The sequence below is a fragment of the Onychomys torridus genome, chromosome 16, assembly GCF_903995425.1.
Source record: "Onychomys torridus chromosome 16, mOncTor1.1, whole genome shotgun sequence".
Classification (NCBI taxonomy): domain Eukaryota; kingdom Metazoa; phylum Chordata; class Mammalia; order Rodentia; family Cricetidae; genus Onychomys; species Onychomys torridus.
Genome location: NC_050458.1, coordinates 198,315 through 214,094, shown reverse-complemented (window position 1 = coordinate 214,094; position 15,780 = coordinate 198,315). Strand labels below are relative to the sequence as shown.

Here is a 15,780-nt window from a genome sequence, read left to right as displayed (position 1 = left end):
CTGACACAATTTTTTCCACACTTCTAAGATGTTTTAGTTGTTGCTTAACTGCTTGAAGATGAGAAAGGCTGCTTTAATCATCTCTTCATTGGCTAGATAATCAGCCAGGTTACTAAGAATATATCATTTTATACAAGCCTAATAGTCTGCTTTAGACTTTGTGAGCTAGTGAGACACTGGGAAGTCATAGTAAGGCCTAAACTGCAGGTTGACATGAAGGAAGAGGAACCATCACTGGACAGATAGGTCCAAAGTGACTTAGAGAAAGGAGGAAATGTTTCCCCGGACATGAGATGGTCTTTCCCAACACGGTTCTCAGATTTATTTTGCATTCTGCCATTCCAATCTGGGCTCATATAACTTCTTTGTATGTACAGGTGCACGTGCTCCTGTGCTGATCAATATGTGGATTAGAAAATTAAAAAACAACCCTCCCCCCCCAAAAAAAAGCAGGCATTAGGACAACAATAGGAAAAAACACAAAGACAAATTATACTTCCTTTTAAGTGTTCCTTTAAGTACTAGGTATAGAGCTAGGCTAGTATGCATGTCTTTAATCCTAGCACTCAGGAGGCAGGACACTAGGACCACACAGACTTTCAAAAACACCAAAAAGCAAAACAGAAAAACCAACTAGGTAGTAAGCACTAAAGAGTTTTCAGATCATAGGCTAATTTACAAATACAAATGAGTCACTACTGCTGTGTTGGGTGAGGTTCTTTGGTGGAGGTAAGAGCTGGGACTGCTGTGGGCACTGCATGAGGAGGAAGGAATATCTGCTGTGGGAATCCACAGAGACCAGATGGGATAATAGGGATGTTTTCTATTTCATTTAAAGTTCATAAAACAATCAAAATGCACAGGAGCATTTGCATTCCTTTGACAAAAAAAAAAAAAAAGACACATACTGTCCTTTTTAAAATAATCCTAAAAGATTTTAAAGCCAGATAGTCTCAACATGGTAAATATACTTGTAATAAAAATCCCAGCAGTTGGGAAACAGATGACAGGCTTTTGAGTTCAAGATCAGCTGGGTTGTATAGTGAAACTTTGAAAGAACAATATCTTAAAAGTTGTGCTAATATTAGCTAATTTATTATTTACTAAATTTCCAGAAAAACTTTTCCTCTGATCCTGAATTATATTTTGGAACTTATCTTTAAAGTTCTCATCACTTTTCTAATGAATTAGAGCCTTCCTAAAATGTTTGCTTGTGCAACTTGAAGGTACAGTGCACTGGAAAAGATTTATCCATTTTGTACCCTCACCAACTTCCTCTCCATCTTTTTGGATGACAACATCTTGCAGGTTTATGGAAGTTACTGCTAAGCTATATATTGATGCAATGAAATCTAACATACGCTGTTAATTAGTTTGGGTATTTTATTACTTTGGTCACTTCTGACCATATTTCTTTTTATATGATTGCTCACTCTTTAAACACACCAGATGATGTACATGGAACACTTACTAAAGTTCATATGTGTTAAAATATAAGTTTTTCATTTATTTGTCCTAATTTGTTTAAATTTTGGTTATATGGGTATTGGTAGAAAATGCATAGCATGAGCCAGTGAGACAATTTAGTAGGTAAAGGTTCTTACCAACAAGTTTGACAGTCTGAGTTCAGTCTCCAGAACCCATATGGTAGAAGGAAAGAACTGACCACTGTTCATGCTCATAATTCACACCTACACACAAACACATAAGTGTAAAAATATAGATATTCTGAACTTCAAAAAAATTCCCATAGCGGGGTTGGGGATTTAGCTCAGTGGTAGAGTGCTTGCCTAGCAAGCGCAAGGCCCTGGTTCGATCTTCAGCTACACACACACACACACACACACACACACACACACACACACACACACACACAGACACAAAAGGATTTAGAGGATTGTAGCATGAATCTTAAAGACTTCTTAGGTCTTATTAATGAAATTCAAACCCGAGGCCAGTTATTGGGGTGATTGCTGGAAGATCAGAGACACAGAACAAGCCACAGCTATCTCACCTTGCTAGTTCCTCAGGTGATCCTGTTTCCTCAGGCTGGAAGCTTGTTTCCTCAGGCTGGAAGCTTCTGAGTCCTCCTCCACATGAATCTCAGCTGAACTGTGTCGCTCCAAAGCCTGAACGCTTAACCAACCAAATGCTTAACTAACTACATTTGCTTTACTCCTTACTTAGTTCCTGGTCCTCACACCTTATATACCTTTCTCTTTCTGCCCCCTCTCCCTGGGATTAAAGGTTGGGTTTCTGGGATTAAAGGCGTGGGTCACCATGCTTAGCTGTTTCTAAAGTGGCTTTGAACTCAGAGATCCTGCTAGCTCTGCCTCCCAAGTGCTGGGATTAAAGGTGTGCACCACCACCGCCCAACTTCTGTTATGGCTTACTCTTCCCATTTTCTAGCCACCATTTTTTGGCTTTGTTCTAGTGGCTGTCTGTTCTCTGACCCCAGATTTGTTTATCTTGGGGAACACGCAATATTTCAGGGAACACAATACCCACCACAGAGGATGCAGCAGGGCTGACCTTTATAGTCATAGCTCTTCAGTTACAAAGTGAAGGGATTTGGCTTCAGAGTTGTTATAACTCATTTCAGCACTTTTTGGGGGGACTTTGATTAGTCTTTGTACTTTATTATGAAAATGAAGTAATAGTGATGAAACACCAGCTTTGCTCCAGACATTGCATCTATATTATCTCACTTTATCTTCTTTGTATTCTCTTGCCATAGATCTTATTTTGCCCATGACATGGAGTAACACATTAGACTTTAAAGGTTCATTTAACACACATGCACCTGCACACACATGAACACTGGCACAAATGTTCATTTTAAATCCATACATTGTGGCATGCAAGTGTAACTCCAGCATTTGGGGAGCTAAGACAGGAAGATCTCCAGTTCAAGTCCAGACTGATGCCTGGTGAAACTAAATTACCAAAGTCAAAACCAAAGTTCATTTTGCCCTGTTTCAATATATAATTTTGTGGAACTTAGGGAGAGAAAGTATATGTATTTATTTTCAAGAAAAGGGGGAACTAAATATAGTGCATGGCTTCTTATCATTAACATTTTGGGCTGAATAACTTGTGGAGAACTATCTAGAACCTTTGGCTAGCAACATCTTTGCCATCTCTACATTAAATACTGTTGCCATCTTCCCCCTTAGTTGTTATTGCTATTCTGTTTCTAGGAGCTGGAAAGATAGTTCAGTGGGTAAGAGCACTTGATACTCTAGCAGAGGACTAGGGTCAGTTCCTAGTACCCAAATATTGGCTCATAACTACATACTTACCTGTAACTACAGTCCTAAGGACCTACTGCCCTCTTCAAACCTCCATAGACACCAAGCACACACATGGTACACATTCATACATGCAGGCAATAACACTTATACACATAAAATAAATAAATATATGTTGTTGTTGTTGTTGTTGTTGTTGTTGTTGGTTTTGACAGTGTTTCATTGTGTAGTGCTGACTGTCCTGGAACTAGCTCTGTAGAACAGGCTGGACTCAACCTCAGAGAGATCTACCTGCTCTTGCCTCCTGAGTGCTGGTATTAAAGATGGGCACTACCAACTGCTGCCTAAAGTAAATAAATCTTAAAAATAGATATTTCTATATATTGCCAAATACTACTGGGGGGGGGCAGAATTTCTCCCACTTTGAAAACCACCAATGTAGAGGATATAAGAATAAAAGCCAACATAGTAGAGACAAATATGTAATTAGGTATATAAATGAATATGAATATAGCATGTAAATTATCTACAACTATGTACTTGGTGCAATGAAAACATGGAGAAGAGAAACTGACTCATTGGATTGGGGTCACTTAAAACCTGACATCTTATCTGCTTCCAAAAGAGTGAAACTAGCCAAGAAGAAGGTAAGGGGCTTTTCAAGTAAAGTGATCAGAAAATGCTCCAAGGCACAGCAATAGTTTTGAATTGATGGAGTGACAAATACCAACTGGGGAGATGTAGGAGAAGGAACTTGGAAGTTATTTATGTGTGGAAAGTCATGTTGAACAGATATTTAATGTTCAAATCTTTTTAAGTTTATAAAAATATCCTTCAAACAATTCAGCAAAGCCCCTTTTTTCTTTCTTTTCTTTTCTCTTCTTTTCTTTTTTTCTCCCTTCTGGTTTTTCAAGATGGGATTTCTCTGTGTAAAAGTCCTGGCTGCCCTGGAACTTGCTTTGTAGACCAGGCTGGCCTTGAACTCACACAGATCTGCCTGCCTCTGCCTCCAGAGTGCCGCCGCCACTGCCGCTGCCGCCACCACCACCACCACCACCACCACCACCACCACCACCACCACCACCTCCTCCTCCACCACCAGGAAAGCTCTTTCATTTCATCCCTGCCAGCACTGAGCCATTTTCATTGAAAGGAGCCTTTGTGAATCTAGTTGAAGAAAGTTTCATGATAAGATCTGCATTTCTTGGAGTATACATATTTTTCACTTGCTTTCCTTATTTGTTTAGTATTTTTCTTCTTAACCCTCCTTCCAAATTTTGGTCAGTTCTTGTTAAATTTCAAGGAAACTCAGGACAAGTCTCACTTACTGCCTATGGCTCCTCCCAGCACTTCCCCCCTGCTCCCTACCATAAACACTCCAGCCTAAGGCCTTGGCTTCTAGCCCCAGGCTCTGAGCCCTATATAAGCTCAGCCGTTTGGGCCATGTGGTCTCTGGGTCTCTTGGCTTCTTGGTCCATGGCTCTTCTTTCTCTCTTTTGCTTTTCTTTGGTTCTTTCTTTTCTTTTCTTCCTTCCTTCCTTCTTTCCCTTCCTTCCTTCCTTCCTTCCTTCCTTCCTTCCTTCCTTCCTTCCTTCCTTCCTTCCTTCCTTTCTTTCTTCTTTCCTTTCTTTTATTGAAAATAGAGTCTTCTTCTTTCATACAATACATTGCAACCAGTTTCCCCTCACTTCTCTCCTCCAAGAACTCCCTCCTCTTTCCCCCAGATCCATTCCTTCATTTCCCTTCAGACAAGAGCAGACCTCCAAGAGACAACAACCAAACACAGCAAAACAAAATATAACAAGACAAGGTAAATGCCCTCATACTGAGGCTGGACAAGGTAACCCAATAGGAGGGAAGAGTCCCAAAAGCCGGCAAAAGAGTCAGAGACACACCCACTCTCATTGTTAGAAGTCTCGCTAGCAGTCATAACATATACACAGAGCGCCTGGCCTGGTACAGACCCATTCAGGCTCCATGCTTGCTGCTTTAGTCTCTGGGAGCCCATATGAGCCCTGCTTAGTTGATTTAGTGGACCATGTTCACCTGGTGTCCTCTGTCCCCTCTGGCTCCTACAATCTTTTCTCCTCTTTTCCAAATGGTTCCCTGAGCTCCACAGGGAGGGATCCAATGGAGACCTCCAATTTAGACTCTCCTCGTAGTGTCTGGTTGTGCTCTCTGCACCTACTCCCATCTGCTGCCAGAGAAAGTCTCTCTGATGATGACTGGACAAGGCACCAATCTTTGAGTATAGCAGAATATCATTAGGAATCACTTCATTTATTTTCTTTTTGCCACACATGTTTGGTTCTGCTGTAAGTCTATTCAGTCTCCAGTTCCTGGCCATCCAGCCAGTGTTGGGCATGAGATCCCTTTTGTGGAATGGCCCTCACTCAATTAAACCAAGTTCTGTGGCACCATTTCCCCAGCACATATTACAGGCAGGACAGACTGTAGGTTGAGGATTTTGTGGCTGGGTTGGTGTCCAGGTTTCTTTTTCTGTAGCCTGTAAAATACCTTCCCATGCCAAAGAGACTAGAACATGGGAGTGAAGGTACCATGTAGGCATCAACTCAATGAGTTGTCCTAGAAATGGGATCCTGCTGTTGGATTTTAGAGTGCGACCCTCTGTCCTTGAATTAGCCCACGTTGTTTGAGGATCTCCATGTAACAAATCCCTTCAGCCAAAACCTCAGCTGAATGCAACCACCCAGTCTCACCCCTGGAAGCCTTATCTGGCTACAAAAACAAAAAACAATTCAGACTCAATATCCTCCATTTCTAGGAGTCTTTGCTAGGGTCACACTCATAGAGTCCAGGAAGCTTCCACTGCACTAGGTTTCCACACTGCCTCCCAGATACCCCCGTTCCAATGACCTCTCCCTCTATCTCTCACCCACCTGATCCCTCCCACTACTATCCTCACCCACCCCCAGTCCATTGACAAAATTCATTCTATTTCCTCTTCCCAGGGAGACCCATGCATTCTCCCAGAGGCCTCTTCTTTACCTAACCCCTCTGGGTGTATGAATTGTAGCTTGATTATCATTTAATTAACAGTTATATCCACTTATAAGTGAATACATTTCATGTTTATTTTCCTGGGTCTGGGTTTCCTTACTTAGGATGATTTTTTTTCTAGTTGCATCCATTTGTCTGCAAACTTCATGAAGCCATTTTTTTTTTAACAGCTGAGAAATACTCCATTGTGTAAACGTACTACCTTTTCTTCATTTATTCTTTGGTTGAGGGCTTGGCTCCTGTCTTGTTTCCCTTGTGCCTGCACATGCCACCTTTTCTCTCTTGTTCCCCACTCATCTAATGGCCCTGTTCATTGTATGCTGACCATGTTCAGTCTGGACCCTTGTAGATGCCTCTGACTGTATTCTCCCTCATATCTAAAATAAACCTTCTCAACCATACTTTGGAGCAGTCATGTCCTTATTTTTTCATTCAATAATAAAAGAAACTAGGCTTGGAATGCTGAAAAAAATGTGTAACAAGGTCCTACAAATTGTGTCAAATTGAGGGTAAGTTTTTCAAATTTACAACATTTTATGCTTGTCTATGAATTCAGATGTTTCTACCCAGTCTTTACTCAGGGCAGCCTGTGGTGGGTAGGCAAACCTGCTGAAAAATTGATTGAGAGGAATTAATGAAGGTGAAGGTGAAGGTGATTTACTTTTTTTTCTTGGTTTTTCGAGACAGGGTTTCTCTATGTTTTGGTGCCTGTCCTGGATCTCGATTTGTAGACCAGGCTGGCCTCAAACTCACTGAGATCCACTTGGCTCTGCCTTCCGAGTGCTGAGATTAAAGACGTGCACCGCCACCACCACCCATCATGACTTACTCTTATATTCCACTCAATGCAATTCCTGTTTTCCATTGTCATTTATAGCTTGATAGTCCATTATTTAGGGATAGATGATACTTTGCAAAGTAGTTAAAAATGTTTTTTGACAAGAAAAACACATATTCAGGTGTTCAGCATTTAAAATGACATGTGCTGGCTATTTGTAAATCTTCTCCTGAGAGCTAGTTTTGAAAATATATATAATGTTTATTAAAGTTTTGTTGTTGTTACTTGTAACACAAATCTTAAACAGTCTTATTAAATAAAAAACCTGGTGCCAGCTATTGGGGTGAATTCTGAAAGATCAGAGAAGCAGAACAGCCAACCTCACCTCGCCAGTTCTCAGCCGATCCTGTTTCCTCAGACTGGAAGCCTCTGAGTCCTCACCTGAATGGATCTCAGCTGAACTGCTGCTAAAAGATAAAAGCTTAACCAGCTCAATTTCATAGTCCTTATGCCTTATATACCTTTCTGCTTCCTGCCATCACTTCCTGGGATTAAAGGCAAGTGTCTTTCTCAAGCAAGACATGAGATCTCAAGTGCTGGAATTAAAGATGTGTGTCACCAGGCCTGGCTGTTTCCAATGTGGCCTTGAACTCACAGAGATCCAGATGGATTTCTGCCTCTGGAATGCTAGGATTAAAGGCATGTGCTATCACTGCCTAAACTCTATGTTTAATATAGTGGCTGTTCTGTTCTCTGACCCCCAGATAAGTTTATTGTGGTGCACAATATATCAACCACATTTCCCCTTTCTTTGTTTAAAATAAAAATATTATAACTAATATAAGAAAAAGTGTATACAATATATACAGTCAAGAATTACATTAACAATGTCTAGTCCATTAACATTGGACAGATTCAGACAAAAAACTCCATTACATACATTAACAATGTCAAGTCCATTAACATTTGACAAATTCAGACAAAAAAAATCATTACTTATCCTATTTAAAACAAGTTTCTTTTTAAAAGTAGATTCAATAATCTACCTTTTATATTATCATATCCATATTCTCTTTTTTTTCTTTTCTGAGTAGATTAAAAAATCTACCCCTTTCTATATCTTCTTTTTTTTAAAACAAGAACACTGTATCTAATCTCCTTTATTTAGCTTTTTTTTTTAACCATTAACAATTAACAACTTATAACCAACCATTGTAAACAACGATAGCATCCATAACTCATTAAATAATTCCTCCTGTGAATGTGGGCATTGTGTTCTTAAATTTTGGGTTAATTGTCAATTCTAGGGAGAATTAGTGGTATCATTTGTTGTCCAGTCTCTGCATAATGAAAAATGGCGTAGTCATGGTTCCCTGTAGAAATTTTTCTTTCTTCTTCTTCCTTCCTTCCTTCCTTCCTTCCTTCCTTCCTTCCTTCCTTCCTTCCTTCCTTCCTTTCTTTCTTTCTTTCTTGTAGCAGGAACACTTAATGGTACTTATTAATAAAAATCAAACCCAAGGCCAGTTATTGTGGTGAATGCTGGAAGACCAGAGAGACAGAACAAGCCAGTCCTCAGCTGGTCTTGTTTCCTCAGACTGTAAGCCTCTGAGTCCTCAACCAGAATGAATCTCAGCTGAACTGTGTTGCTCCAAAGCTTAACCAGCCAAAATGCTGAACCAGCCAAATGCTTCTAGTTTCTGGTCTTCACGCCTTATATAATCTTTCTCTTTCTGCCCCCACTCCTTGGGATTAAAGGCTTGCTTTTTGGGATTAAAGACAAGTGTCACCAAGCCTGGTTGTTTCCAATGTGGCCTTGAACTCACAGAGATCCACCTGGTTTCTGCCTCCCGAGTGCTGGGATTAAAGGCATGTACTACCACTGCCTATCCTCATGTTTAACATTGTGGCCATCCTGTTCTCTGACCCCAGATAAGTTTATTTCAGGGAACACACAATATTTCAGGGAACACAATAACACCACACTTTCTTTCTTTCTTCCTTCCTTCCTTCCTTTCTCCCTTTCTTTCTTTCTTTCTTTCTTTCTTTCTTTCTTTCTTTCTTTCTTTCTTCCTTCCTTCCTTCCTTTCTTTCTTTCTTTCTTTCTTTTCCCTCTGTGGTTTGGAGCAATCACAGTCTTATAAATGTTTGTTTCTCAGAACCACAAACATTCTTCCCTAGAAGAGAAAATCTTCACAGTAATTTCTCCCCACCACTTGTCTCACCAAACTTCTCCAAACTGACCTTTGTCGATGCTTTCTTGTAACATGATGGTCCTGGCAAGTGTTCTCTGAACAAGCAGTAGTAAACCTTTCATCCCTAGTAACAGCATTGCGGCACCATCAACACGATGAGAAGCAATCAGCAACATGGAGCAGCAGCTGCTGCCTCCATGATCCCGCTGCCACCATTTGTGGAAGGGTCTGGCCCTGGCCACAGCTTCTCCTCAGCAAGCCTCCCAGGCCGGCCTCAAACTTGGAGTCCTCCTGACTCTGCCTTCTTCAGCGGATCCTACCAGAGTGTACCACAACTGGCAGAGGGCAGCTTGGGCCTGAGTTCGGAACGACAAGGCCATAGGCAAGTGGCTCTTTTGCAAATTCAGACCCCACAAGTTCAGTGCCAAATGTAACACAAATCTTAGATAATCTTGCAGCAACTCTGAAATCTTCAAAAGGATGGTGGGATCCCACAATGATGAGAAAGTCATTAAGCTGATTAACACCACCCACAGATCGGCTTTGGACTGGGAACTACTCAGGAAAATTTTGTGATGGCTAGCCTAGATGATTCAGATTCACAGACTACTCAAGCAATTACTGCATTTTCCATCATGCAGAGACTGGACAACAAATGATACAGCTGACTCTCCCAGGACTTGACAATTAACCCAAATTTTTCTTTTCAGGATCCCCTAAAGATGTCTTTGCCCCCCAAAAGCAGGAAGTAATTTTAATAAAATGATGCCCCCATTCCCAAGAGGTGGAGTGGGTAGATTTTGGTCTTTTGATGGGTTTTTGATTTGGGAATAATTGTCATTGTTTAGGATGGTTGGTTACAAGTTGTTATTGTTAATGGTTAGGAAAGATGCTAAACAAAGGAGATTAGATTTAAGGTTCTTGTTTGAAAAAGAAAAGAAAAAAGATGATATAGATCAGAAGTAGATTATTGAATCTACTCTGAAAAAAATAGAGAAATGATAGAATAAAGGGTAGATTATTCAATCTACTCAGAAAAGAAAAAAGAGAGGATATAGATAAAAGGTAGATTATTGAATTTACTTTTAAAAGACAACTACTAGTTTTAAATATTTTAAGTTGGATTGGATTTTTATATATTGTATACAATATATATATATTGATACAAATTAGAGATTGATATTATTAGAAAATGCTGTATGTATATTTCTAATCTTGTTCAAAATACTTTATCTATCTATATAGTTCATTTAACAATGTAATGCAATTTCCTAATCCTTGAATATTATTATTACCAACTATTAGGATATAAAGAAATGAAAGTTAGTAGTTAGACATTACAATTGAACTGGTAGTCATTTTAGGTATGTTCTCAAGGTCAAGCACAGATAAATCTTAGATAGATAGGCCATCTTCAAACCCTTCAGAGGTCTATAGAATATAGCATTTAAAATGTTTCAATAACAGATTTTTTTTCTTTTCTTATGACTATGAGACATATCTGTTCCTGGAAGCACCAATCTACTTCAGAGAAGATATAGGCATTGAAGAAAATGTATATGGAGTTAACTTTCATTGTAGCAAAAGTTAGCCCCTGGGCAGCAAAGTGCTCTTGCATTGACTGATTACAATATGCTATCCAAAATGGACAAACAGGACACAAAACAAAGGACTACCAATCCTTGCCAAGACAAGTGTGTTTGCAGCTTTGGCAACAGGTGTCCTCTGAGGACAGGACAATATGGCACCATGCTGAAGTGGCTTTGCAATCCAGAAAAGGTACAGTGCACTTTTCTTTGATGGCTCCTGGTGTGCAGTGGAACAGTAGCTAGAATAGTTATTCTTGGAGGAGTAACTAGGTTGATGGAGTCTGGCCTATCAATGGTAGACTGGCATTTAGTAAAGGAGATGAAGCCACCCACAAGCCGAGAAAAATGGGCAGCCAAATTCCAAAAACACCAGCAATTTCCAGAATTTTCCGAGACAGGGTTTCTCTGTGTAGTTTTGGTGCCTGTCCTAGATCTTACTCTGTAGATCAGGCTGGCCTTGAACTCACAGAGATCTGCCTGCCTCTGCCTCCCAAGTGCTGGGATTAAAGGCGTGTGCCACCACCACCTAGCTCAGAATTTAAAATCTTGAATCATGACAGGACATTGGTGGAATTAAAGTTTATCTGGTACATGGAATACTCATGCCAAATGTGAGATCGAGCTGTAGGCCTTGCATACATCTTGCTTCACAAATGAGTCTGTCAGACATGCTAGGTCTGTAGGCCAAAGAAGATGCCCCAATGTTGCAGAGAAACCTCAGGTGACTGTCTCGGCAGCTATCTGTCATAACTCATTTATTAGAAGTCACTTGTTTGCACTTCCTGTTTTACTAGGTAATATTATTTCCTTCTTGGGTCTCTGAGGGAGTTGAAGATTAGATAGTTATAGTAACAATTTTCCTTATTAAGAAATTCAGAAAAGAACTCACTAAGGAGGTATAAAGTGTATTTTTGAAAGACATTATAAGATAGTTTTTTTTTTTCTGTTGGTAATACAAGATAAGATATAAAGTGAATAAGGTACATCTTGGAATCACCAAAATGGAATGGATAATGGAATATTTTCTCTGAATCTGTCAAATGTTAATAAACTAGACATTGTTAATGTAATTCTTGACTGTATATATTGTATGTACTTATTGTATATACTTTTTCTTATAGTAGTTATAATATTTTTATTTTAAACAAAGAAAGGGGAAATGTGGTTGATATATTGTGCACCACAATAAACTTATCTGGGGGTCAGAAAACAGAACAGCTACTATATGAAACATAGAAGTTAGGCAGTAATAGCACATGCCTTTTAATCCTAGCATTCCAGAAGCAGAGATCTTTCTGGATCTCTGTGAGTTCAAGGCCATAGTCGGGAACAGAGCCAGGCATGGTGACACATACCTTTAATCCCAGTACCAACCATAGAGTTCTGGAGGCCTGTCAGACAGAAAGGGGCAGAGCTGGCCAGGAAGAGGAAATGATGTAGCTAGACAGAGAGCAAATCAGATGGCAGAACAGCAAGGCATATAGGCCTGGGTAGACATGAAGTAACTCTTCTTGGAAGCTGCAAAGTTGGGGAGGTGAAATCAGCTGTGGATTGTTCTAGTTCTCTGATCTTTCAGAATTTACCCCAATAGCTGGCACTGGGTTTTTTATTAATAAGACCTTTTAAGATTCATGTTACAGTTACTGATTTCAATGAATCCTTTGTATATTCTGGATGTTAAGCCCTTGTCATATCAATGATTGGCTAGCATTTTCTCCATTCTAAAGAATGTCTCTACACTCAGTTGATTGTTGTCATTGTTAATATAAAATGTTTTTATGTATATACCCAAAGGAGCATTTTCTGGGTAATATAGTAATGCTATATAAACATGCTGTTTTCTCTAGTTTTTATTATTTATGATTCTAGGTATATGAGTTTTGATGGTTTTGATTCACACATCTATAATGACAAGTGCTATGCATAATGAGGTGTTGATATTTGTGCATCATTTTATCCTTTGGGAAAAATATGTATTAAAATGTTTTGGTCATTTTCAAACTAATAATTGTTTACTGTGGAGTTGTAAATATTTTAGTATCTTCTGGATATGGTTTGTAAACATTTTTTCCATTGTATGGGTTTGACTTTTATTTAATTCATCTATTATAAGTGTTATGTCTTTTTGATGGATACCACCATACAATTTCTTTTATTTACAGGAAACAAACTTTTTGTGTGTTTTTGTTTAATATGGTTACAGCTACTCTACTTTTCATTTGGCTGCTATTTTGATATTATATCCATTTGAATACTATTTTTATGATATATCCTTTTCCATCTTTTTGCTTTCTGGATAGTTACATATAGGGATCTATATGTAAATCTCTTATGTAGAATATGTAGCTAAAATATTATAGTAAAATCCATTCTTTCAAACTCTAATTTTGATTGGCTAGCAAGTTTAATTAATATGAATAATGATAGGTAAGGTTAGTACCTTAAATATTTGAGTTTTACATTAAATAATATTTTATTCTGATAATATTTAATACATGGAAAAGTCAAGAAAAGTTGACCTGTCTTTTTATCCACAACACAGAGAGCGATTATTGATGATGTAAGTTTGCAACATTTCACCTTCCCCCATTGAGCAATAGACAGGCAAAGGTATAACATATCTTAGCCTCCAATGTGATTGAATTGAACTGTTATTATTTTTTCCAAGTACATATTACTATATTACTGATAATGAAGTGTTTAAAATATTTTACTATTTTATTTGACTTTATCTTTTTAAAATATTTAATTTTATTTCTAAATGATGTGTTATGTGTATGAGCACATAAGTGCCAATATTGGTGGAGGCCAGAAGGGGACTTAGAATCCTCTGGAGCTTAAATTACAGGAGGTTGTGAACTGTCTAGTGTGGGTGCTAGGAACTGAACTTGCATCCTCTGGAACCATCTCTCAGTTCTTTGACTTGATTTTTTTAAACAGTAAAATGAAAGTAAAGTTCTCTTTATTTCATAAGGACTTTAAAATATAAAATAATTTAAGATTAAACAAAGAATGATCAAGTATTTGCACTGTGTCATTATAGAATAAAAAAAAAAAAGATGTCGTCAAGATGTCAGGTTCCAAGTATAAGCCTTCGCCCCTGGCCACTCTCCCCAGTACCCTCGACCCCACCAAGTATGACATGTCTCTGGAAACCCAAAAGGCACAGGTCGAGTGCTTGAGCATATAAGGGCCTGGCTTAAACGGGAATATCTGCTTCAGTACAGTGACCCGAAATGCACATCACACATCGATGACCCTGCCTTGATTCGTTGGACCTATGCAAAATCAACAAATGTTTATCCTAGTTTCAGACCCACTCCAAAGAACTCACTTTTAGGGGCTGTGGCAGCATTTGGGCCCCTCATCTTCTGGTATTATATTTTCAAAACAGACAGAAAGGAAAGACTTATCCAGGAAGGAAAATTGAATCAAACTTTAAAGATGCCCTGTTAAGTTTGGCAAGGATGACTCTATTCCTACATAAATAAATCTTTTGTTAATAAAAAAAAAGTTAGAGAAGGGCTGATCCTGGTGGTTAAGCCTGTGACCTTAGCTTGAGGCTTTGACAAGACTACCAGAAGACGAATTTGGGCAGTAGAACAAATTAAAGAACCATCTGAACAACTTAGTAAGATCTTGTCTCAAAATAAAAAGTAGAAAGAGGTTTGGAAAAATATTTCAGTGGAAGAGTACTTTTCTGATATATATGAGGGCCCATGTTCAGAATTCAGTACTCTGCCTGAAGGGTTGGAGCAGCGCAGGTGGTGGAAGAATCATGAGCCATGGTTACCTTTTTAGAGCTTTATTAAGAGGAAGGAGAGAGAGACAGAGAGAGAGACAAAGAGAGATAGAGACAGAGACAGAGACAGAGACAGAGAGAGAGCACTGAAAGGAAGTACAGAGAGAATATGGAGAGAAAGCGCGTGGGAGGGCATGTCTGCTTATTAGGCTGGGAAGATATTGCAGGCTGATGACATAATAAGGACAGAATCCTTACACTGCCCCCAGTTAAGTCAAATAAAAGATAATGAAGGAAGGATTGGTACTTTGAAATAGCTCACCTGAAGTAACTCCTGAAATAACAAAAAAGTATGAAAAGTATGAACTTATGGTATTATAATATCTTAGCAGATGGGGAATGGATACTGTAGAAAGAGAAAATAACAACAAGCTAAAACTGAGCAAGGATTTACAGAAAAGTAATTCTGCCTGTAAGAGGAATAGAAGAAAATTTAAGGGCACAGGTAATGGGGAGTCAGATAATGTACTGTCTCCTTTCTTACAGCAAACATGCACAAACTAGGCTGAGGTTCTGAAGGAGAGCACCCAGATGGCAAAATTGAACCAGAAATAAAACAACTTTCACTCTAACTTGCAACCTTTATTTTCAGCATAAATTTTCTATAAGTAATTATGAATTAAAAGAAAAAAGACTGAACACTTAGTTGTTCAATATCATCAACCATCAAGGACTTTCAGATTTTATCTTACAGATAAAATCTTATCATCTGTCAGAATGACCAAGATTTAAAAAACAAACAACTGTGGCAGCTCTCCTGCTGAGCTACTCTTGGCCTGGCCCCAGAGGCAGGTGTCTAGCCCTAATGCACACCTTTTGTTTCTCTTCTCACCCTGTGTGTCAAGGATCAAAGAGGCCCAAAGATCAAAGGCCTATGCAAAACTTGGTTCAGGAAACCCAGAAAACCATGGTACCTGAGAAATCAAGGAATTTGCAGTTGGCATTTTATTTCTGGGAGCTCCTTTCAGGTTGCTTTAAAGGTACAGAAACTAACATTTTTATTAGAAATAAAAATGCCCTAGGCAAAGGGAAAGTGCTTTACTCCTTCGTAGCTGGACCCCCACACCTCCGCATTCCCTCCCACCCCCGCAGCCATGAAAGGCTTAAGATGCCTGAGAGTCTTCTTTCCACAGATCCACATGAACCC

At 39.0% G+C, this 15,780-nt stretch overlaps 1 pseudogene; it reads left to right on the top strand.

Annotated features, from left to right (window-relative positions):
- Positions 1–13,901: 13,901 nt before the first annotated feature.
- Positions 13,902–14,287, top strand: LOC118597058 (annotated as a pseudogene).
- Positions 14,288–15,780: the final 1,493 nt, after the last annotated feature.